The 25,610-nt window shown below is 42.7% G+C and overlaps 1 protein-coding gene across 1 annotated transcript in view; it reads right to left on the bottom strand.

Annotated features, from left to right (window-relative positions):
* Window positions 1-24,657, bottom strand: part of LOC141133415 (uncharacterized) — a 126,578-nt gene extending 101,921 nt beyond the window's left edge. The window contains exon 1 of the mRNA XM_073622787.1: window positions 24,522-24,657. The gene's annotated coding sequence lies outside the window, so the exon portion shown is untranslated. The remainder of the gene's footprint in view (window positions 1-24,521) is intronic.
* Window positions 24,658-25,610: the final 953 nt, after the last annotated feature.

Below are 25,610 nucleotides of genomic sequence, written 5' to 3' on the forward strand. Positions count from 1 at the left end.
TGCTGGTAATCTGCTCTGAAACACTAAACTGACACAACAGTAAAAATGAACGGTCGCACTAAACTCATGCTGCACTATCACTATATTCACACTACACTGACACTAAAGTAAAAATGAGTGTTCGCACTGCACTCACGCTGCACTATCACTATATTTACACTACACTGATATTTCACACGCACAATAGAATCACAATAGAATGCTAACTCGCTAGTAACAATGAACAGAGTCCTGTTCTATCTATCCCCAGTCCAATATCACACTGCAAATTGTTGCTCTTGGAAGGAACCTTTTATAGTGTGGGGTGAGACTATGAACAATGAGCCATGATTGGCCACAGTCATCATCACTTTCTCCAATCATGGCTCTGACAGTGTTCTGTGCTGTGATTGGGCAAATCCTGCATTGCTTCAGCCAATCAGCGCTTTCAATGCACTGTGTGGCATGCAGTGCATTAAGGGACGCTCGGAAGGCCGATAAAACGGTCAAATGCCCGACAATTCAGGTGTTCGCTGAAGAAGTGAATAGCCAATGTTTGGGCCGAACTCATGCTCAGGCTGAACCGTTCTCCCAACACTAGTCTTTACACGTTTTTGGTGAATGAGTAGGGGTACTATGCCCCAATACTCATTTATATGGGGGACCAAGATCTGGGGGCCCCTTTGTTAAAGGGGGCTTCCAGATTCTGATAAGCCCCCCACCCATAGACCCAGGCCCTTGTCCCCATCAACATGGGAACAAGGTGCTTTTGGACGAGGGGGCAGAGCCCCCCTACCCCAAAGCATCCTCTATGTTGAGGGCATGTGGCCTGATAAGGTTCAGGAGGGGGGTTGCTCCCTCACCCCCCCCTTTCCTAGCCTGCCAGGCTGCATGCTCAGATAAGGGTCTTTGGGAGCCTCACAACATTTAAAAAAAAAATTGCCATGAAAAATTCTGAAAAAAAAACTGCGTGGGGCCCCCCCAATCCATAACAGGTCCTTTAGGTCTGGTATGGATTATAAGGGGGAACCCACGTTTTGTTTCTTTTAGAATTTTTCATCGCTAGAATTCTTTCATTTACATTTCAGCTGTCAGTGGGAAAGCCCGCTGACAGCTGTTGAGTCATCGGTTGTTTAGGATGCGGGGACCAGCTTCCCAGCCCACTCCTTAACTGCCAGCTATTCTTCACACAGAATTCAAATCGTTCGATCATTTTTCAACCAATCCGAATTCGAATCGTTCGAAAAATTTGAAATTCGTTAGAAAACGACTATATGAAATGAAATTTAACTAATTTCAATAAAATTTGTTACTATTTAATTTGGAGATTCAGACACATCTGAAACTCTGAATAACCAAAAATTTGTCAGAATTTATATTTGGACAAAAATGAATTGCACATGTCTACTGCTCATAGGATTTGATTGAGAACAGCACAACAGCAGGAGCCAATGGCTCCCACTACTGCTGATCCTCTTGTGAGAAGTGGAGAGAGAAAAGGAGCAATAATGCAGACAAGCAAAATGCTGGATCGAGATTGGGCTCAGGTAAGTATTTAAGGAAGGCTGAGGGGAATTGACATTGAAATGTTTTTTTTTTAACCTTAAATTGAGAGAATGTATTAAAGTAAAAAAAATACCTTTTGCCTAAACCACTTTAACTATGTACCTGCTTTCTATTTTTTATTCTGCAGCAGAAAGTAAAACTGTTCCTTGGATTTGCTATTTAATTGTGTGGCATCTCTTTTTTTTTTTTGTTATTATTTATTGTTTGATGGTGGTTTGGACCTGTCTGCAGTGGTGTATTTAGGTTTTGTGCTGCCCTAGGCCTGACTAAACTTGTGCACCAAAAAACCTATAAACCATGCGCTTACTCCAAAAAAGTCATAGATGTAAGCAGCTAACACAACAAATAGAAAATTTGTAATAAATCATATATAACCAAGTGTAGCGCTAAAAAATGAGAAAGAAAATATTGCTATACCACATATAATAGCAAAATGAATTGTGAAAAGATAGTGTTTTGTATACTTTGTGAACATTCATACATATAGAACACTTATGTTATAAAGCCTTAGGGTCACCAAAAGTGATAACAGGATGTAAAAATGGCAATAAAGTCCAAAACTGAATGTGCAGATACGGTGAACATAAATTTTGCAATGGTGATAAATTCCAAAACATATACTCTTGAGAGATTTCTGTATGTAATCCAACATGTGCTGACAGACCCTTGTGCGAAACCGCCACCTAGGATAACTGGAGGCTTACCAGAAAGTTGGGACCCACCTAGCATACGCTATATGGGTCAAACAGGCTTGGATTTCTCACTGGCAATGAAGGTAGGGAACCAAGGGCTGGTGAATGGTGAAGTTGTAACGTTGCTATCCCAAAGAGGTCTTCTTCATATGGAAGCTTGGACACCAACGGACATTACCCACATGTAATGAAGAAGGGGCTCATAGCGTAATTCCGTAAACCATAAAAAATTTATTAAAAGGAAAAACACTTATATTTCAGAATAAAAAGCGCTTGCAAGTAAGGGAGGACTCCACTGCCGCCATTTTACTTGCAAGCGCTTTTTATTCTGAAATGTAAGTGTTTTTCCTTTTAATAAATTTTTTATGGTTTACGGAATTACGCTATGAGCCCCTTCTTCATTACATGTGGGTAATGTCCGTTGGCGTCCGAGCTTCCATATGAAGAAGACCTCTTTGGGATAGCAACGTTACAACTTCACCATTCACCAGCCCTTGGTTCCCTACCTTCATTGCCAGTGAGCAATCCAAGCCTGTTTGACCCATATAGCGTATGCTAGGTGGGTCCCAACTTTCTGATAAGCCTCCAGTCATCCTAGGTGGCGGTTTCGCACAAGGGTCTGTCAGCACATGTTGGACTACATACAGAAATCTCTCACGAGTATATGTTTTGGAATTTATCACCATTGCAAAATTTATGTTCACCGTATCTGCACATTCAGTTTTGGACTTTATTGCCATTTTTACATCCTGTTATCACTTTTGGTGACCCTAAGGCTTTATAACATGTTCACAAAGTATACAAAACACTATCTTTTCACAATTCATTTTGCTATTATATGTGGTATAGCAATATTTTCTTTCTCATTTTTTAGCGCTACACTTGGTTATATATAAACTTGTGCACCCCCTAATTTAAATACGACCCACCCTTTCCTGTCAATGCCATGCCCCTTCCTGTTTAAGACCCGCCCTGTCATCTGTAAACCACACCCTTTCCTCTTTAAGCCCCACCTTTTTTTCTTAGAGCTCCACCTCTTTCTCTCTGTACACTAACCACCTCCCACCCGGCCACTGCACATAAACGGCTAGGTGGTCATTTCCTTGTCCTGAGTGGACGTTCAGGAATGTCCCTCAAAGCGAGTGCTCGCAGCACGGCCATAAGGCACGCTGTGGCTTGATCCTGTGACCATTATGATCACAGAATCCAGCTGAGCAGAGATCGGCCCTCCCGATCACGTGACGGCTGTGTCCAATCACAGCCATCACAATGTAAACAGACACTCATCACAGCCGTCAAAATGTAAACCCCGCCAAGCTCAGTTGGGGGGGGAATCTGCAGATCTGTGACAGCTCTCTGTGTGAGGATGATTTTACACAGAGAGCTGTTACAGATCACCCCCACAAACAGTACACCAAGCACCACTGTCACCCCTGTCTCCATACACATTTCTGTGTCCTCATAAAACATCTGTCTGTCCCCCGTCACTGCCAACACCAAATAAACACTGATTTGGGTTATTTTTACCAAAGAAATCATTTTTAGTCAAAATTTATCAAAAGAAATTACTTATGTGCAAAATTTTATAACAGAAACTAAGAAAAATGCTTTTTTTTTTTTGAAAATTTTCGGTCTTTTTTTATTTGTAGCGTAAAAAATAGAAAACCCCGGCGGTGATTAAATACCACCAAGGAAAAGCTCTATTTGTGTGAAAAAAATTATAAAAATGTAATTTGGGTACAGTGTAGCATGACCGCGCAATTGTCATTAAAAATGCGACAGCGCTGAAAGCTAAAAATTGGTCTGGGAAGGAGGGGGGTGAAAGTGCCCAGTATTGAAGTGGTTAAAAGTGGGTACCAAGGGGGGGCGTGGCCAAGATGGCGATGTGAGCGGCTGCTTTTCAGAGAGCTCCGCACACCGCTGGTAAAAATCCGGATCCATCAGCCTTTGGGATCCTCCTGACACATCCCTGCTGTCTGTGGGGGGCTTGCAGACCTTCTGGCTCTTGAGAGGGGAGGATAGTTTTAGCTCCAGGGCCGTGATCGGGGCCCGTCGGACATTCCGGCCTACCTCGAGGTACTAGGCCGCAGCCGCGGCCTTTCCTGGCGGGCCGCACCACGACTCGGAGGACCCCTGGCGCGATCGGCGCTCCTGGAGAACATCACAGCACACTGCGGGCCTCGGGTGCAGGCCAATCAGCAGGCTCAGGCCTGGCCACAAACGCCAGCTCGGCTCTGATCTCCTCCTCACCCCCCACAAACAGCTAGGCCGCAACTGCGGCCTTTCTTGAGGACCCGGGGCCGCTGGAGCGGCTGGGAGAGTGACTGACCCCAGGAATCTGGAGGAGGGGAGCCTGGGATGGCTGGAGGTCTCTAACGGACGGTGGAGCAGGCCCTAGACCATCTCTACCCCTGACACCCTGGGTGAGACACGCTGAGGATAAGCTGACAGTTCCTGTGGGCCTATGGAAGTCTGAGGAGGACAGCCCCGGTCTTACTCAACCTGCAGGTGAGGGGGTAGACTCTCTGGGGGGCACGTACAGCTCTGAACATACTGCCTGCATACCCCTGAACCCCCCTGACAGTCTCCCACAGCCAGCCACTTATTGTTGCCCAGATCAGGGCTTTGACAATCTGAATGAGGCGCAGGTCTTCTAGTGCAAAATACAGCAAAGGGGGCAAAAGGTTGGCCTTTCCGCCACAGTCGGACTTCCCTCAGACCCCCACCTGTCCTACTCCGGAGGCTCACAACCTACGCAGCGCACATAGAGCCTCACAGACAAGCATCATGGAGTCGGACGACTCTCGTCACCCCTGGCTGGCGGACGTCATGGCGGCCATCGCAACTTGCCAATCCACGTTAACAAAAAAAATATAGAGGCTGTCCAGCTGGATATGGGTCTAATCCGCCAAGATATAGACAAAATTAGGTCGCGAGTTACCGAGACGGAACAAAGACTGAGTAACACTGAAGACACCATTGCGGAACATAAAGTAACACTCCGTACGCTTCAGACCAAAGTAAAGGCCCTAGAATACAGAGCCGAAGACGCGGAGAACAGAAATCGGCGCAATAATCTTCGTATTGTCGGTTTACCAGAGGGGGCGGAGGGGAACAACCCTACCTCCTTCATAGAAGGCTTGCTGCGTGACCTCCTACCGGAGGCCCGATGGTCACCCTACTACACAGTCGAGAGGGCACACCGTATATCGCCTAAGCCAGGGCCTCCTGGATTCCCTCCCCGCACCTTCATACTCCATCTCCTTAACTTTAGAGACAGGGATGAAGTTCTTCGTGCCTCCAGAAATGTTGGGGACCTAAGATTTCAGAACACCAAATTGATGATCTTCCCTGACTATTCGGTGGAGACCCAAAAACTCAGGAAATCGTTTGACCAGGTTAAGGCGGCATTGAGATAACGCAGCATTCGCTATAGCGTACTCTTCCCTGCTCGCTTGAGGGTCCAGGATGGCGAGACGACTCGATTTTTCACCACACCAAGGGAGGCCTCTGCCTGGCTGGATTCTCTGCCACAGATCCGCTGACAGACTAATGGGTATATGCCGAATGTCCTCTTCATTGTTTACTCGTAACAACCTGGGCCCAAGTCTGAGTTCACACACGAACTGCTCCATGGATGACTTAGTTTTCTTGCACAGGTTGTGCCCAGTTCAACCCCATTGTGTGTTCAGACTTGAGGGAGGTAACTTACTATCCCCTATCAGGAAATTCTAAGTTAATGCCCCTGCCAAAGCATTTGGTCAGGAAACTGTTGAGTTATGAAGCTTCTTGTCACCTGCGTGCCCCCCTTGGGAAGCATTGAAGTTCCTGTTCTGGGTATCCTCTTAATGATGGATCGACTTCACTGTGGGGTCGCAATATGATTTACTTCTTCTCTGTTTGACTTTTAATACCTCACAGCCTGTTATAATCCATTAGCGGAGTTCTCACATTTGAAGGGCCGCTTGAACTGTTGCTTGCCCCCCTGTGTGCAGTCTAGGGGGGTTAGGCTCACCTCTTCCACGGACCCCCTGTTGCAGCCGGCGAGCTGATTTGGTTTGGGATTGAAACCCGCCTCAGTTTGGGGGGGGTCGGGTGGGGTGGGGAAAGTTCCCCTAATGGGGCTATTCTAATTTACGTTAGATGTTGAGCTGTTTTCAGTTTGGTTTTGTTTTTGTTTTACAATTGTTTTTTTTAAAAAATTGACTCATCAGCATTGCAATGTTTTCAGGTATGTCCGTTATGGGTCCGGGGGTCCAATTCAGGAGCCGCGACCTACATTGACCCTAACATTATTATCATTCTGAGTAACCATGTCTTCCCTTAACATCATTTCCTGGAACACTAGGGGACTGAACTCCCCGGTTAAGCGTTCCCTGGTGTTCCAATTCCTTAAAGCTTATAACCCACATATATGCATGCTCCAGGAAATGCATTTAATAGGAAGTAGGGTTCTGGCCCTCAAAAAACCGTGGGTGGGCTACCACTACCACTCTACACACTCCAGTTTTTCCAGAGGTGTTACTATCCTGATACTGAAATCTCTTCCTTTCCGGCTCCTGGATTTGGCCCTGGACCCCGATGGTCGTTATGTCATCATTCATGCTAAAATATACTCTCTAATGTGGACCATTGTGGGTTTATACTTGCCTCCTCCGGCTTCATTGCTGGTGCTCAACCAAATCACCGGCAAGATAGCTGAATTTGCATCTGATAACAATATTATATTGGGTGATTTCAATCTAGTCCCTGATCCGGATCTTGATAGACTAGCATCTGCAGGGTATCATTACCCTGGGTTGACCGAGTGGGCGGACACGTATGGCCTGACTGATGTCTGGAGGTGGAGACACCCCCAGACCAGGGCATACACATGCCAATCGGCCTCGCATAGGACGTTCTCCCGGATAGACTTAGTCTTTGCGGGAAGTCCGGTCCTCCCACGGGTTACAGATATACGAATACTCCCTAGAGGAATCTTTGACCACGCGCCCCTGTTGTTGTCATTGAACCTTTCACTGGGCCCTGTAGACAAGATATGGAGGCTCTCAAGGTTTTGGATTTCAGACACGGCTGTGGACTCTCAATTCAGAACGGAGCTGCTTGATTTCTGGGTGGTGAATGTGGGCTTGGCTGACCCCACAGTTGTCTGGGACGCCTTCAAGGCCACGACGAGGGGACACTACCAGACCATCATAGTCAGAGTCCGTAGGGAGCGCAGGGCAGAGTTGGTAAAGGCCAAGAGAGAGGCGAGTAGCGCAGAGGTTCTCTTTGTTCACACCCGGGACCCTATACACTACTCATAATTACAATTTATGACGTTGGAGGTGGTTCGTCTTCGTACCTCTCTTACCCAGATAAAAATGTTGGCTCAATCCCAACTGATTTTTGAGCAGGGGGAACGGACGGGCCGTTTGTTGGCCTGGCTCTCCAGGGAACAGGCGGGGGGGATGAGCATTTCCCACATCAGGGACCCCTTGGGACAGACAGTCCACACACCGGAAGAGATTAATAGATGCTTTGCGGAATTCTACCAATCCCTCTACACGTCCAGGGCAGACTATAGGGAGGAGGATCTGGTAGCATACCTAGATAATATTGATATCCCAACCCTTACGGTAACATATCATGATAAGCTTGACGCCCCAATTACATCCTTAGAAATACTCCAGGCACTCAAATCAATGCAGACGGGGAAAACGCCGGGACCCGATGGTATCCCTGTAGAATTTTATAAACAATACGTTGCAAACAAGTAGACAAGCTTCAGGGCCTCTTCTCTGCATCAACACGCCTCGAGAAACTCCTGGATACAATGAGTGAAGCGATCATAGTGGTGATCCCCAAGCCAGGGAAGGACCCTACTTTATGCTCCTCATATCGCCCCATATCCCTCCTGAATGTGGATGCAAAGGTCCTGGCAAAAGTATTGGCCAATAGGCTTAACCTAGTCATCACTGCCCTGATCCACAGGGATCAAACAGGCTTCATGCCCGGGAGAGGTACTGACATTAATATTAGACGTCTTTATACTCATAAAGATAGGGCGGATAGGGAGTCCGGAGGAATGGTGGCCTCACTCGACGCGGAGAAGGCTTTTGATTCCGTTGAGTGGGGCTACTTATGGGAGGTGCTCTCGCGATTTGGGTTTGGCCGGGGCTTCACGAAATGGCTCCGTATGCTATACCATAGTCCTTCAGCCAGAATACACACCAATGGTTGTCTATCAGAGAAGTTTAAATTGTTTCGGGGTACGAGACAGGGGTGTCCCCTCTCCCCGGGCTTATTTGCCCTGGCGATGGAGCCCCTGGCTATACTGCTGCAGGCTGACCCCGGGGTGAGGGGGCTTCAGGTGGGCCCAATCGAGGAGAAGATTTCGCTGTACGCGGACAACGCTCTACTCTATTTGGCGGACACGTCGTCCTCCCTGCAGACTGCACTAGGTCTAATCAACCGATTCGGCGGGTATTCGGGGATCCGTATTAATTGGGATAAGTCGATACTGTTCCCGCTCCATCCGTCGACCCCTAGGATCCCACACGCGCAGCTTAAATGGGTAGAGGACTTCAAGTACCTAGGAATTAAAATTAGTGGTAAAGTCCAGGACTATATGGACAACAATCTGCGACCACTTATGACACAGCTAACGGTTAAGTGCGCTTCTTGGCGTTCCCTTCCACTGACCCCGGTTGGCAGAGTAAATCTGCTAAAAATGATTTACCTTCCCAAATATTTATATTTTTTCCGCAACACACCCATCCATATCCCTAGGGCTTTTTTCCGAAGGTTGGAGAGTCTGCTGATACACTTTGTGTGGGCTGGGAGGCCACCCAGGGTGGCCAAGCAGATCCTATATCTCCCACTATCGGGGGGGGACTGGCACTACCAAACTTTCAAATTTACTACTGGGCAGCTGTTCTTGTTACGATTCGGTGGTGGTTCTCCCAGCCCGCACAGAATCCTGCTGTTACTCTTGAAGCAGCCATTTTGGGTTCTTTTGCAGCCCTGAGCAACCTTCCGTTTCGTGGACTTCGGGCTAGTCCGTCCATGACAACTCCGATGCGAACCACTGTAAGGGTCTGGCAGGAGGCCAGGAGGATATATGGGAAACCTAATCATATCTCACCTCATATGCCCCTATGGGGCAATCCCATGCTCCCTCACCTTCACAGTGGTCCAGATCCCTCTATCTGGGCAAAAAAGGGTATTCTCACACTAAAACATATAGTTCAGGATGGTAGGCTTATGACTTTCCAGGCCCTGAGGCAATCATTTGCTATCCCATCCTCCTTCCAATTTAGATACTGGCAGCTAAAGCACACTTTTGAAGCTCAGTTCCCTGCCCCCCCTTATTTTGGAACCAGACTCCATTGAACGGCTCCTGATTTCTAGTGTGATGGGGAAGCCACTTTCAACATTATATCTATACCTCACAGTGGAGTATGACACCAAACTAACTAAGACATGGGAAAAATGGAGGGCTGATATCCCTTCCCTAGATGAAGAGTAATGGAAGGAGTGTTTAATCTCCTACATTCCTTCCATGATAGCGGCGAAAGATAGGTTCATACAATTTAAGTTCCTACACAGAGCGTACTTCACCCCACAGAGACTGGCGCGCATTTATGATCAAAGGGACCCCAATTGTCAGAGATGCAGGCAGGAGGTGGGCACCTTTTGGCACATGGTCTGGTCCTGTCCCAGACTTAAACCCTTTTGGTCAGCAGTGGCCTCCACACTGAGCGATGTCACAAGTTTAAATGTACCGGTCGATCCTCAGATACTATTGCTTAGCCACTTGGAGGATTTTGAGGGAGACAGATATAGTAAACTATGTCTTACCTTCGCATTATATTATGCTAGGCGTGAAATCTTAATGGTATGGAAAAAGGCAGAGCCTCCTACTTTGGCATCATGGAAAAGGTCGGTGAACATGGTACTTCCCCTGTATAGATTGACATATGAAAGTAGGCAATGTCCGGGAAAGTTCGATAAGATCTGGTCCTCTTGGGTAGACGCCTCTGGGTTCCCGGAACCCCCTGCTCCATAATTATTATGCTATGAAACTGGCTGGAGGATGTCCTATGTCTCTTTGACTACTCTCCCTGTACCTGTTCCCTCTTGCCCCCCCCTTACCTTTCCTTCGCTCCCCTTCCTCCCCCCCACATCCTCCCCCTCCCCCCCTCTCCCCCTCTCCCCCCCCTTCCCCCTCCTTATGAGGCTGGATTGAAAATGGTTACTTATGTAAGTTTATCTACGATGGTATAATACTATAATGCAATAAGGTGTACTGTTAAGTGATATTTCTGATATTTGTACAACTGGAATATCTGATAAACAATGACTACAGGTTGAAGGTTGATTTGTACTGTCATTTTCCTCTATACTTTGAATGTTCTAAATCATTCTGTAATGTAATGCTGATTTGTTTAATAAAATTTTCTGTTAAAAAAAAAAGTGGGTACCAAGTGCAGCTTCGTCAGTGCCCATCAAAGCAGCCTAATCAGTGCCCATCAAAGCAGCCTAATCAGTGCCCATCAAAGCAGCCTCATCAGTGCCCATCAGCACAGCCTCATCAGTGCCCATCAGCACAGCCTCATCAGTGCCCATCAGCACAGCGTCATCAGTGCCCATCAGTGTTGCCTCATTAGTGCCCATCAGCACAGCGTCATCAGTGCCCATCAGCACAGCGTCATCAGTGCCCATCAGCACAGCGTCATCAGTGCCCATCAGTGTTGCCTCATTAATGCCCATCAAAGCAGCGTCATCAGTGCCCATCAGCACAGCGTCATCAGTGCCCATCAGTGTTGCCTCATTAGTGCCCATCAAAGCAGCATCATCAGTGCCCATCAGCGCTGCCTCAACAGTGCCCATCAGTGTTGCCTCATTAGTGCCCATCAGTGTTGCCTCATTACTGCCTATCAAAGCAGCCTCATCAGTGCCCATCAAAGCAGCCTCACCAGTGCCCATCAAAGCAGCCTCACCAGTGCCCATCAATGCAGCCTCACCAGTGCCCATCAATGCAGCCTCACCAGTGCCCATCAATGCAGCCTCACCAGTGCCCATCAGCGCAGCCTTGTCAGTGCCCATCAATGCAGCCTCACCAGTGCCCATCAGCGCAGCCTTGTCAGTGCCCATCAAAGCAGCCTAATCAGTGCCCATCAAAGCAGCCTCATCAGTGCCCATCAGCACAGCGTCATCAGTGCCCATTAGCACAGCGTCATCAGTGCCCATCAGTGTTGCCTCATTAGTGCCCATCAGCACAGCGTCATCAGTGCCCATCAGCACAGCGTCATCAGTGCCCATCAGCACAGCGTCATCAGTGCCCATCAGTGTTGCCTCATTAGTGCCCATCAAAGCAGCGTCATCAGTGCCCATCAGCACAGCGTCATCAGTGCCCATCAGTGTTGCCTCATTAGTGCCCATCAAAGCAGCGTCATCAGTGCCCATCAGCGCTGCCTCAACGGTGCCCATCAGTGTTGCCTCATTAGTGCCCATCAGTGTTGCCTCATTACTGCCCATCAAAGCAGCCTCACCAGTGCCCATCAAAGCAGCCTCACCAGTGCCCATCAATGCAGCCTCACCAGTGCCCATCAATGCAGCCTCACCAGTGCCCATCAGTGCAGCCTTGTCAGTGCCCATCAATGCAGCCTGATCAGTGCCCATCAATTCAGACTTACCAGTGCCCATCAGCACAGCCTCATCAGTGCCCAATAAGGGTCTCCAATTTCATTCTAATAATACCAAATTATGTGCGCAGACTGCATATATATGCCTATTGAAGCACCCATTCACATTGGGCTGATTTGGCATGCGATTTGACATGTGAAATCGCATGCCAAATCGGCTGCTGTTGCCAGCAATGGCACTGTCTGACTTGGTGGGACGCCAACTTTGCGGCACCGCACTGATTCCCAAAAGTAGTTCCTGTGCTACTTTTGGCGACTTAGGGGGTGATTTGAATAGACATCTGTGCATGAACCCGCACAGATGTCTGTCAAATCACCCCCCGAAGTCGGACTGCATTGCTGGTTTGAAATTGTGCGAGTTCAGCTGAACTTGCACAGTTTCTAACCTGCATCAGTGTGAACCTGGGCTGAATGTAGTCAGCAGGATGGGTAATAAAATTCAGACTGATCTATGATCAGAAATTACACTTTTCTTCATATGTCAGAAGGCAGCATTAGGCTGGGTTCACACCTATGTGAATTGGATGTGGCTTTAACCGCATCCAATTCGCATAGCAGGAGAATGTGACTGGCTCTCTATGGAGCCGGTTCACATATCTCCAGGGGCGGCTGTGGAGTACACTGCACAGAAACGCTTCTTTGGCTCTGTTTCAGGGCCGAATTCAGGCAAAGATTCAGTCCCTGAAATGGAGAACAGGGATGCACAGCGTTCCTGTGCGATCAGAGGCCGGTTCCAGTGTGAACTGAGCCTAAGCCTAGGTTCACATTGGAGCGATTTGTCATGCGATTTGAGAGATCAAATCGCATGACAAGTCGCAGCCTATTGGAGGCAATGGCACTGTTCCAATCGGTGCGACACTGATTTTGCAGCATCGCACCGATTTGCAAAAGTCGTTTTTGTACTACTTTTGCCAATTTCAGGTGCAACTTCAATAGACTTCTGTGAATGACGCTACAGAAATGTCTATCAAGTAGCACCTGAAATCGCGCTGACCTTGCTACTTTGAAATCGGGCTACTTTAAGTAAAGTAGTGTGATTTCAAAGTAGCATCAATGTGAACCAGGGCTTAGAGATACAAGTAGCTATGAAAGGTTAACCACATATACAAGCAGACACTAAGGTGTTAAATGTCATTGATTCCAGAAGCACCAGACTGCAGATATTGAGCTGTAACGAGTTAACCATAAATGTAAGCAGCAGTGTACATGTGCCCATTGATGCAGAGTAGTAAAGCACAGCAAGGACACAAAGGGTTAATTGTCAGAGAGTCGTATTTCAGATAAGAGGGAGATAATAGGAGAAACAAAGTCAGAGCACAGATAAGCCCTGTGGGAGGTTTTTAAGGAGAGACAGTGAAGAGGATTGGGATTTTACTCTCACCCTCCAGGATATGCAGACTGTAGCTGGGTCTGTCCACTGAAGACACAATCAGAGCGATCCTGGAATCACAACACCGGAGGAGCTGATAAGTTCTCTCTCTCCTGTCTGTACAGAGGGGAAGGGGAAGGGGAAACTGTGAGCACACGCTGTGAGAGACGCTGTGAGCACTCCATGTGAGAGACGCTGCTGCAGCCAGCAACCTCCGGCAATGAATAGACTGACTCGGGAGGCAGAGGGGGGCTTTTTTCGTGCGGGGGGTGGCGCCGGCCACCGCCCCCCCACAAAGTGCCGCCCTAGGCCTGGGCCTTGTTGGCCTAGGCCAAAGTACAGCACTGCCTGTCTGTTGCCTGCACTGTACAGAAGTATACTTCTCTATTTGTAGCTTACCCCTTCACATGGAAAAGGATGATTAGGGGACTCACATGTATTATAAAAAAGTATAGTTATTCACGTCTTCCCACAAACAAAAAAGTGACAGTTGAAAAGCATCAAAGAAGAAATGTAATTTGTCATTAGAAATGGCCTCAGATATTAGTTAGGTATAATGTATATGTTAATTCAAAATTAGATTGGAACCCTATGTGGATAGATAGATAGATAGATAGATAGATAGATAGATAGATAGATAGATAGATAGATAGATAGATAGATAGATAGATAGATAGATAAAGAATGCACACATAGGTAATTTTAAAAATAGATCATTTGTTGACCATTGTGTGTTGTGTTAAATACAGACTTAAGAGAGGGGTAACAAATAGAAGTAATAAAAAAGTGTATATATTGGCAAAGCAGAGCTTTTTAAAGCATGTTTCACCTTAAGTACAGAATCCTTTCAATGACCAGCCGCATGTGCTGACATCGAGCAAGTTACTGATGGATGTGAGGTGCGCTGGTGGTGTTTTTATGTCCCTCCCTCTCCAATCAGCTGGTGCAACTGATTGTGAACAACTGACGGAGAGAGGAGGACGCAGGGTAATCCATGGAGGCCCCCTGGATTGTGTGTGCACGCGGCCCCGGCCCTAACGCGCAAGCGCGAAGCGCCTGCACGTCAGAACGACGTTACATGAATGCAGTCCACCGACACAGAAAGCCTCACCTGAGTGACAAGATGGAGGCCAGATGGAGATGAAAAAACGTAAAAACACCACCAGCGCACCTTACATCCATCAGTAACTTACTGGATGTCGGGACGTGCGGCTGGTCATTCAAAGGACTCTGTACTTAAGGTAAAATATGCTTTAAAAAGCTCTGCTTTGCCAATATATACACTTTTTATTACTTCTATTTGTTACCCCTCTCTTTTTTAAGTCTGTATTTAACACAAGACACTGTGGGAATGGTCAACAAATGATCTATTTTTAATATAATCTATGTGTGCATTATATATATATATATATATATATATATATATATATATATATATATATATATATATATATATATATATATAGGGTTTCAATCTAATTTTGAATTAACCTATACATTATACCTAACTAATATCTGAGGCCATTTCTAATTATCGCAATATACATGTTATATTTACCAGACTATTATATTTAAATATAGACCAGTTATATATGTGTATATATATGTGTATATGTCTGTCTTTTTAGACACCTTGTCACACATTTCTCTAGTATTAGATCTTTTTAGACACTTTTATATTTACACTTTTGTTCCCGGTTGGGGTTACATTTCAAATTGTTCTTTATTGCAGGGTTCTCTGCCTGGGCCCCAGTATATCCCTTTGGCCACTCCTTTGCTGAGGGATGTGGAATGAGCCTTAAGCCCCTCCCCTGGGGTTATTACTCACAGCATTTAGTCCTTTAGAGACTGTTCTTGATGCCTATATGCTTTGAAATAGCGAATCTACAGACACAGCTCTTACTGCTATATATATTTCTCTTGTTTTTGAACGTTACATGATGGAATGTTGAAATTCTTCTTGCCACCAACAATTATGTAAGTGTATGAGTTAAACTCTCTATACAGTCGCTGGCTTAATCATAACCCTTGGTTGTCAGAAATTTACTGTTCTTTAACTATGTTATAGATATATTTTCTTCTTCATACACCCCTGAAGGAGAAAGATTGTACTCCGAAACGCGTCGGATGCAAAGAGGACTTCATATGTTGAAGAAAAAAAGAGAGAACGAGAAGAGAACGAGAGAGAACAAAAGACGGGACTTTAAATGAGGCACACGGGAACAGAAATATAAATTGGATAAAACATTCTTTCACTTTCTACACACTTTATTATTTTTCACTCACTTAGTCATTTTTTGTGTTTTAGTGCTCCTCCCATTTGAGGCCACGTTTTTGTGTCATCCCCCACTTGTGTGTATTTTCCCACACCCTGATCCACTCGGGGTTTGGTCTGTGTTGGGCTTTCGTCGCCTGGACGCGCTCCCTCAGCTCTGGGATATGGCACTTTTGGCAGGCTAGACTTTCACGACTACACCACCATTGCGCAGATATCCTTGTAAGTCCGTGGGTCAAATGTACTTATGTGGGGTTTCATGTTTTACATTTGCCCACTTGCTTTTCAGACTAGTTAAAATATTGTAGTTCTCCCTATTTATAGGTGGTCACTATGGTTTTACTCCTGATGAGTGGCTATAAGGTCCCGAAACGCGTAGAGCTTTCAACTACCGTTATGTGTACACAATCATTACTCATGAATGGATGTTCCATTTTGTTTATCTTTCTGTTTTTTCCAAGTGACACTTCAATGTGTCACACATCTATACATCATGATTTTTATATATTTTTATGTCATTTTCTTCGTATGTTTCCTAAAAAAGTCCTTGTTGTAATGTATTTTTTAAATGGAATACAAGATACTAATTTATAGCTATGTGCATAAATATGTAAATATATGAATGTTTGAATGACTTCATTAAAAACTGCTGTTTTATCCAATTTATATTTCTGCTCCCGTGTGCCTCATTCAAAGTCCCGTCTTTTGTTCTCTCTTTTTTTTATTCAATATTGAATCGGTATGGAGGAGGGGTTTAGAACGGCCCCACTATCCTCATTTAAAGTCCCAAATAACTTCCTTTTTTATTTTCTTTTAATCAGGACTTCATATGTGTTTACAAACATGGTGACAACATCACAAACTATCTAGACATTCCATCGTTTCATATTTTCACATGTACAATTTTAGCAATTATGTTTAATCATTAATAAATCATTTTTTGCATTAAAATATATGTTAAGGGGTTTATTGGACCATTCCTCTCTGATTCTGACAATAGGAGGGAGGGAGAGCCGAAGACAAAAAGAATGGAAGGTGAAACCTAGCTGGCTGCAATTGATAGCGTCAGAAAAGTATATGAAGGAGGCTTTAGAGAAACTCTTAGTATCTGATAAAGAATCAGCATCTCAGGCAATTATATGTGACACACTTAAAGCATATCTTAGAGGATTTACAACCCCTGGCAAAAATTATGGAATCACCAATCTCTGAGGATGTTCCTTCAGTTGTTTATTGTAGAAAAAAAGCAGATCACAGACATGGCCAAAAACTAAAGGCATTTCAAATGGCAACTTTCTGGCTTTAAGAAACACTAAAAGAAATCAAGAAAAATAATTGTGGTGGCATTAACAGTTAGATTTATAGAACAAGCACAGGTTAGAAAATATGGAATCACCCTGTAAATTTTTATTACAAACACTAACACCTGCATCAGATTAAATCTGCTTGTTAGTATGTAGGTAAAGAGGGTAAATCATCATGCAGTGTTGCACAAGATGTTGGTTGTTCACAGTCGGCTGTGTCTAAAACATGGACCAAATACAAACAACATGGGAAGGTGGTTAAAGGCAAGCATACTGGTAGACCAAGGAAGTCATCAAAGCGTCAAGACAGAAAACTTAAAGCAATATGCCTTGAAAACAGAAAATGTACAACAAAACAAATGAGGAACAAATGGGAGGAAACTGGAGTCAACATCTGTGACCGAACTGTAAGAAACTGCCTAAAGGAAATGGGATTTACATACAGAAAAGCTAAAAGAAAGCCATCTCTAACACCTAAACACAAAAAAACAAGGTTACAATGGGCTAAGGAAAGGCAATCGTGGACTGTGGATGATTGGATGAAAGTCATATTCAGTGATGAATCTCGAATCTGCATTGGGCAAGGTGATGATGTTGGAACTTTTGTTTGGTGCCGTTCCAATGAGATTTATGCAGACGACTGTCTGAAGAAAACATGCAAATTTCCACAGTCAATTATGATATGGGGCTGCATGTCAGGTAAAGGCACTGGGGAGATGGCTGTCATTAAATCTTCAATAAATGCACAGGTTTGCATTGAAATTTTGGACACTTTTCTTATCCCATCTATTGAAAGCATGTTTGGGGATGATGAAATCATTTATCAAGATGATAATGCATCTTGCCATAGAGCAAAAACTGTGAAAAAATTCCTTGAAGAAAGACACATAAGGTCAATGTCATGGCCTGCAAACAGTCCGGATCTCAATCCAATTGAAAATCTGTGGTGGAAGTTAAAGAAAATGGTCCATGACAAGGCTCCAACCTGCAAAGATGATTTGGCAACAGCAATCAGAGAAGGCTGGAGCCAGATTGATGAAGAGTACTGTTTATCACTCATTAAGTCAATGCCTCAGAGACTGCAAGCAGTTATAAAAGCCAGAGATGGTGCAACAAAGTACTAGTGATGTGTTGGAGTGTTATTTTGTTTGTTTGTTTTTCATGATTCCATAATTTTTTCCTCAGAATTGAGTGATTCCATAATTTATTCCCCGTGCTTGTTCTATAAATCTAACTGTTACTGGCCACCACAATTATTTTTCTTGATTTCTTTTAGTGTTTCTTAAAGCCAGAAAGTTGCCATTTGAAATGCCTTTAGTTTTTGGCCATGTCTGTGATCTGCTTTTTTTCTACAACAATAAACAACTGAAGGAACATCCTCAGGGACTGGTGATTCCATAATTTTTGCCAGGGGTTGTATAATCCAACAAATCTCGAGAGTCAAAAAGTCAACTAAAGATTGGGAGTTGTCAGTTATGAAAGGAGTGACAGAAGCAGAAAAAACATATATAGAAGATCCATCCCAAGAAAGCTTAATTAAGTGGAGAGAGTCACAGCAAATGTACAATTGAACAATTGCCCTTACAAAAGCAGAAAATAAAAATATATTCATGAAACAGCATTGTTATGAAGAAGGGGAAAGAACAGGGCACATGTTGGCCCTTCTGGCCAGAAATCAAAATGCAGAACTACATACAATAACATCTATTAAAAGAGATACTTTTTAAAGATATTTTTTAAAGATATTAAAAGAGAAAAACTCTACTATCTCCCCAGGGCACTAAGGATTACTAGGTGCCCTGGGGAGATAGTAGAGGTTTTTAAAAGATATTATATGGATTTATATAGTTCCAAAATAGGAGATACGAGTAGAGAAATTACATTTTTTTTCCAGGGATTTGCAATTCCATCTCTCTCTGAGTAGGACAGAGACAAGTTGGAGGTTCCTATTACAATAGAGGAGCTTCTGCCTCTGCCTCTGATAACCATGAAGCGCCAGGGCCGGATGGATTGTCAATAGAAATATACAAACAATATGGGTAAATTTTGCTACCAGAACTTTTGGCCTATAATAGAAGGAATAATATCCCTCTATGACGGAAGCTACAATTATAGTGATACATAGACCAATCTTGTTACCATGTGCGGATGTCAAGTTACTGGCAAGAATTCTGGCTACTCCATTGAATGGGATAATGGATAGATTAATCCATATGGACCAATCAGGGTTAATTCCAGGAAGATCAACACACCTAAATATTAGGAAAGCTTTTCTGAATCTGAAGGTCCCAGTGAAGGAGGGGGGCTCACAAGCGATCCTTTCCCTCGACACTGCCAAAGTTAACGGCTCAATATAAGACAATAAAGCTAGAATGGAGTAGGACCCCCTTCTTAAAAATGGTACTGATTGCCATCTCCTCCAAAGGGATAACATGAAAACTATATACCAAGATACATTTAGTAGCAGTAGAAAAAGATCTGGTTCTTTACTGTAGGGTAAAATGGGAAGACGTTGTAGGGGAATTGACGAATAATGGGACAGTAATTTAAAATCAGTAGAATTAATATTTTTAGCACCGGCACAGTAATTAATGCAAATTTGTACTATTCATAGAACATATTACAAGCCAAGAAAGCTTTTTTGTTTGGGAGATGTCCAGAGCCATCATATCCTAGATGTGGAGATCCACATGGAATTATACATATGCTCTGGAGGTGTTTCAAGCTTCATAGGTATTGGGGAGAAGTTGTGGATACAGTAAAATTAACATTTAAAGTAGAATTCCAGATAGAACCTAGATTATGTGTACTGGGATATATGGAACATCAAACAGCCCCTGTCCCGACATAATTAGCAATAAAAAGATGTCTCTACCAGGCTAGAAAATTAAAGGGGTTGTAAACCCTCGTGGTTTTTCACCTCAATGCATGGAGGTGAAAAGCCTCTTGTAGTGCACCAGCCCTCCAGAGCCCCCCTTTTACTTAGCTGAGGGCGATCTTTCCTGCGCCGGGGATGAGTCGCCCGCTTCAGCCGGTGTCTCTGGTCCTGATTGGATAGATTGATAGCAGCGCAGCCATTAGCTCCTGCTGCTGTCAATCAAATATAACGACGCAGGAGCCGGGGCAGAGCCGAGTCCTGCTGTCTGTATCAATGGGTGCAGCAGCAGGACACGGGAGCAAGCCCGCACAGTTGTCCCGAGGGAGAGCGCTTCTCCGATGGGGCACTCGAGAAGAGGAGGAGCCAAGAGTGCCGCTTAGGATCTCCAGAAGAGGAAGAGTGGGGCCACTCTGTACAAAACGAACTGCCCAGAGGAGGTAAGTATGTCATGTTTATCTAAAAAAAAAAAAACGTTTACATATCCTTTAATTGCCAAGAGGTGGCTGTCACCCTTTCCCCCCAACCCACGAAGAGTGGAAAAGAGAGATTAACAACACGTTAATAAAGGAAAAGTCAGCATATGTAAGTAGGGGATGTATGTATGAATTTGATAAGATATGGAAACTATGGTATGTCATAAACGGATAGTGAAGAAGAAAAAGAAAAGTCTCTAGGAATATTTGAGTAGGTATTTTTAAAATAACTTGTAGTTGAAAATGTCTGTGTTGTTTTTTTTTTTTGGGGGGGGGGGAATAGTGATGTAAGACGGAAAAATATTACATTGTCATACTGAGTCTGTATGGAATGATGTAAATTAAGAACATTTTTATATAATAAAAAGCATTTGGTATAAAAGGAAAGGGGGAAAAGAAAGGAGAAAAAAAAAAGTAGCACAGTGCTGAATAGCAAAAAATGGTCTGGTCACAAAGGAAGTAAAACCTTCCGGAGCTCAAGTGGTTAAACTAAAAAACTGTTATGCCCCGTACACACGGTCGGACTTTGTTCGGACATTCCGACAACAAAATCTTAGGATTTTTTCAGACGGATGTTGGCTCAAACTTGTCTTGCATACACACGATCACACAAAGTTGTCGGAAAATCCGATCGTTCTGAACGCGGTGACGTAAAACACGTACGTCAGGACTATAAACGGGGCAGTGGCCAATAGATTTCATCTCTTTATTTATTCTGAGCATGCGTGGCACTTTGTCCGTCGGATTTGTGTACACACGATCGGAATTTCCGACAACGGATTTTGTTGTCAGAAAATTTTATAGCCTGCTCTCAAACTTTGTGTGTCGGAAAATCCGATGGAAAATGTGTGATGGAGCCTACACACGGTCGGAATTTCCGACAACAAGGTCCTATCACACATTTTCCGTCGGAAAATCCGACCGTGTGTACGGGGCATTATAGTGAAGTCTCGGCTTCTAATCTGTATTCAGGCTGCAATTAGTGATTCCACAATTACTGAAGCTAAAGGTTTCATATGTGACATAGAACACTGCCCACAAAATGGGTTTAAAACTAATAGTTCATACCAATACAAATGATTTACAGTATATAAATAAAAAAAAAGTGTATTAAATCTGAAATGTATCAATAAATATAAAAAAATAAAATAAAAATAATCAATGACACAAATGCTGTGCAAATCAATAGGGCGCAATAAAAAAAAATACATATACATTGATGGACCCCTCTGTCTTTTTTCTGTCTTCCACTCATTAACCATGCAGAGTTTTAACAAACATCTTGAGCTTGATTTATTGATTGTTTATGGACTTTTAATTGACTTATTATACACAGTTTGACTAATTACGCACAATTAATTTTTTTAATCTATTTAATTGAATGTAATTAATTTTTTTCATTGCGTTGCTTGTTAGAATGATTATTTATATACTGATTAATATATTGGCTTGATGCACCTTTATTGATTTGCACAGCATTTTTTTTGTCATGAATTATTTTAATATTTTTATATATTTATTGATGCACTTAATTTTATTTGTATAGTTGTCTATAAAGTTTTTTTTAATATCATTCAGATAAATATACTTGGGATTGGGTTAAGAAATTGTATTTGCTTACTGAAGCTACTGGAGTTGATTTACAAAAGGCAAAAAGAGCAGCTGCTCCAGAGCATAGTGAATAAAGGAAAGCTCTGCTGACTTCCATCATCCAATCATGTGCAAGCAAAAATGCAGTTTTATTTTTATTTTTCTTGCATGTGATGGGACATTATTTGCAAAATGAATCTTATTTACTAAGCTGTGGGGCAGCTGCACTTTGCAGGGTGCAACTGCACTTGTAGAGTGCACAGTCTATTTGCCTTTAGTAAATCAACCCCAAAGGTTCAGCATAACAAGCAGGCAGCTGGTATTCTTCCTCCATACAGGTTTAATTCATTTTCTTTTTTCACTGCCATGCTTGTTGGTTAGATGAGTGATATATTGATTTGACACACCTTTATTGATTTACACATTATGCATTGCTGTATTGGTATGCACTTTGTTTGAATTGTATACATTATTTTTATTGGTGTGAATTATTAGTTTTTTGCAAAATATAATATTATATATAATAGATTATTATATAATAATTCCCTGTAATAGAATATATAAGGGGGGCTATTTACTAAAACTGGAGAATGCAAAGTCTGGTGCAGCTCTGCATAGAAACCAATCAGCTTCCAGGATTTATTGTCAGAGCTTAAGGCCCCATTTGAATCTCAGCCTTTTGAAGCTTGAAGCTCCAAAACGCTGGAGGAGAAAAAAAATAAATTATTCTCAATGGAGAGGGTTCACATCTCCACTCCAAGTCGCCTGAAGCCAAACACCGGAAGCATATTCCCACAGAAATAAATGGAAATGCACGATTTGCACGCTTTTGTAAATTTTCATGCGTTTTGGCGCAATTTTTTGCTTAAATGGAAAAAAGGGGAAAAAAATAGCAATAATATATGAGTAAATACATGCAAAATAAATACACAAATAACTAAAAATCATTATGAATAAATAATACATAAAATAAATTCATTATATGTAATAATAAATAAATGAATAACAATTAACCCCTAACCTATAAATAATATATTAAAGCAATTAATAATAATAATAATAATAAACACCCAAACCTAAACAAAAAAATAAATGAATAATAATCATTTATTATTATTATTATATATTATTAATAACCGATTAGTTTATTTTGTGTTAGGGTTTTGTTTATTATTGTTTTTTTTTAAGGGTTAGGGGTTAAGGCCAGGGTTTTTTTATTTATTATTACATAGTATTCATTTTTTGTATTTATTTATGATTATTTTCATTTCTTTGTGTATTTATTTTACATTTATTTATTCATTATTAGTAATAGTAGAAGTATTATGATTATTAACACCCTAACCATAACAAAAAATAATTAATAATAAGACAATAAATAAAATAATAACCCCCTTACCTAAACCTCACCCCTATTCCTAACCCCAACCCCTAATTCTAAACCTTACCTAACCTTAACTCTAACCCCTTACCCTAATAAACACACACACAAAAAAAAGAAATGAATCATAATAATAATAAAATAAATAAAAGCTGATAGAAAAGCTAAAAAAACCTAGCGACAAATGATGCAACAGATGATCGTTTTCTCTATTGGCAAAGCTAAAAAAAATGCTGTATTAGGCTGGATTCACACCTATGCAGTTTTAGGCTCGATTCACACCTATGCATGTTGCTTTTGAGCGTTTTTGGAGGTTTTTTTTTCATGCTTGGCACGTTTTTGAGCCGCGTTTTTGCCGCGTTTTTGCCGCGATTTGCGTTTTGCGTTTTTTTTTTTTTTCATTTTTTTTACAGTCTTAAAAAAAAATTACAAAAAAAAATAAAAAAAAAAACGGCAAAAACGCACCAAAAACGCACCAAAAACGCATCAAAAACGCTGCAAAAACGGTGCACTTGCGTTTTTGATGCTTGTCCATTGAAATCCATTACATGCAAAACGCTGCTTTTTGCATGAAAAAAAGTCCCCGACCCTTTCCAAAAACGCAGAGATACAAAAAAGCATTGATGTGAACATGTTCCATAGGAACCCATGTTAAAAAATTCCCATGCATTTCTGCAAAATGCAAAATGCATCAAAAAACGCGCTAGTGTGAATGGAGCCTTAGTGCTTTTTGCATTTTGCAGATTTGCACTACAGAACGTGTTCCATAGGAAACCATGTTAAATGAACTGTAGTGCAAATCTGCAAAATGCAAAAAGCACTAAAACTGCATAGGTGTGAACCCAGCCTAAAACCGTGCATAAAAAGGTGACAAAATTGTGCAAAAAATGCCAGAACGACGCTCAAAGACCCTGCGCTCAGATGTAATTGCAACCTAATTGAACAAGCTGAAGTTAGAAGCTGATTGGCTACCATGCACAGCTGCACCAGACTCTAAGTGCTCCCGTTTTAGTAAATTTCTCCCAATATATCTATCAATAGGTAATGTTGTATGTTGCTATAAAGTTATATATATCATTCGGATACTTATACAGCAGTGTGGGTTGCTGGAGTTTAGGGTGAGCCTAGAAATATTTGTATTTTCTTACTGAAGCTAAAAGATCAGCATAACAAGTAGGAAGTTGATATTCTCCCTCCATACAGGTTTCCTTTAAGGATGTAGTTTAATGTCCCAAATAAAGACATTCTCTGAACCCCCTTCCCTTTCTGATCATGGATTAATATTATCAGTATAATATAACGCTCGCCTCGGTGTAAAAACTGACCTTTTTTGCAGCCATGAAGATGTAATAATCAGTGGCTCCCAGCAGTTCCTGTGTTCTTCTAAGGTTCGTAATGTGGGAGGGGATGGAGGAAACTACGTAGATCACTGCAGACTTCTTTTTTCAAGAGCACACATATTTAGTGGGCTGGAATTTGGGCATGTTCATGCTAATTAAGTCCGTCTTGATGAGTAGGCTTGTCTGAAGCTGAAGAGTGCTCATAGATTACCCATGTAAGTGCCCACAAATTATAGCTCACATAGATTACCATTACACATGCTCACACAAATTAGGCTGTCAGTGCTCACACAGATTACAATTCTCATTTCTCATAGATTACTGTCATCAATGCTCACCCAGATTATCATTGTCAGTGCTCACACAGATTATCATTGTCAGTGCTCACACAGATTATCATTGTCAGTGCTCACACAGATTATCGATCTCAAAGATTATACAGATTATCATTCTCATTGCTCACAGATTATTGATCTCAGAGATTACACAGATTATCATTCTCATTGCTCACACACTGTACCAATCTCAGTGCTCACACACTGTACCAATCTCAGTGCTCACACTGAGAGCTGAGATTACCATTGTCAGTGCTCAGACAGATGACATACCTCAGTTCTTACACAGATTATCAATCTCAATGATTACACGTATTATCATTCTCAGTGCTCACAGATTACAACTGTCAGTTTTCACAGGTTACCAATATCAGTGCTCACACATATTATGATTCTTAGTGTTCACAGATTACTGTCATCAATGCTCACACAGATTACCATTCTCAGTGCTCATAGATTACTGTCATCAATGCTCACACAGATTACCATTCTCAGTGCTCATAGATTACTGTCATCTGTGCTCACATAGATTACCATTGTCAGTGCTCACATATCACCATTCTCAGTGCTCACACAGATTACCATTGTCAGTGTTAGGTAAGTGACCACCTCTCTAATCTATCCATCCGTATCGGTGCCAGTCCTATCAAGCACTCAAGAATAAAGATCACACAACACAAAGGGTATGGATCACACAACACAAAGGGTATGGGGGGATTTTGTGCCACCTGGGCATTCC

Source organism: Aquarana catesbeiana, linkage group LG03 (assembly GCF_042186555.1).
Source record: "Aquarana catesbeiana isolate 2022-GZ linkage group LG03, ASM4218655v1, whole genome shotgun sequence".
NCBI classification, from domain to species: domain Eukaryota; kingdom Metazoa; phylum Chordata; class Amphibia; order Anura; family Ranidae; genus Aquarana; species Aquarana catesbeiana.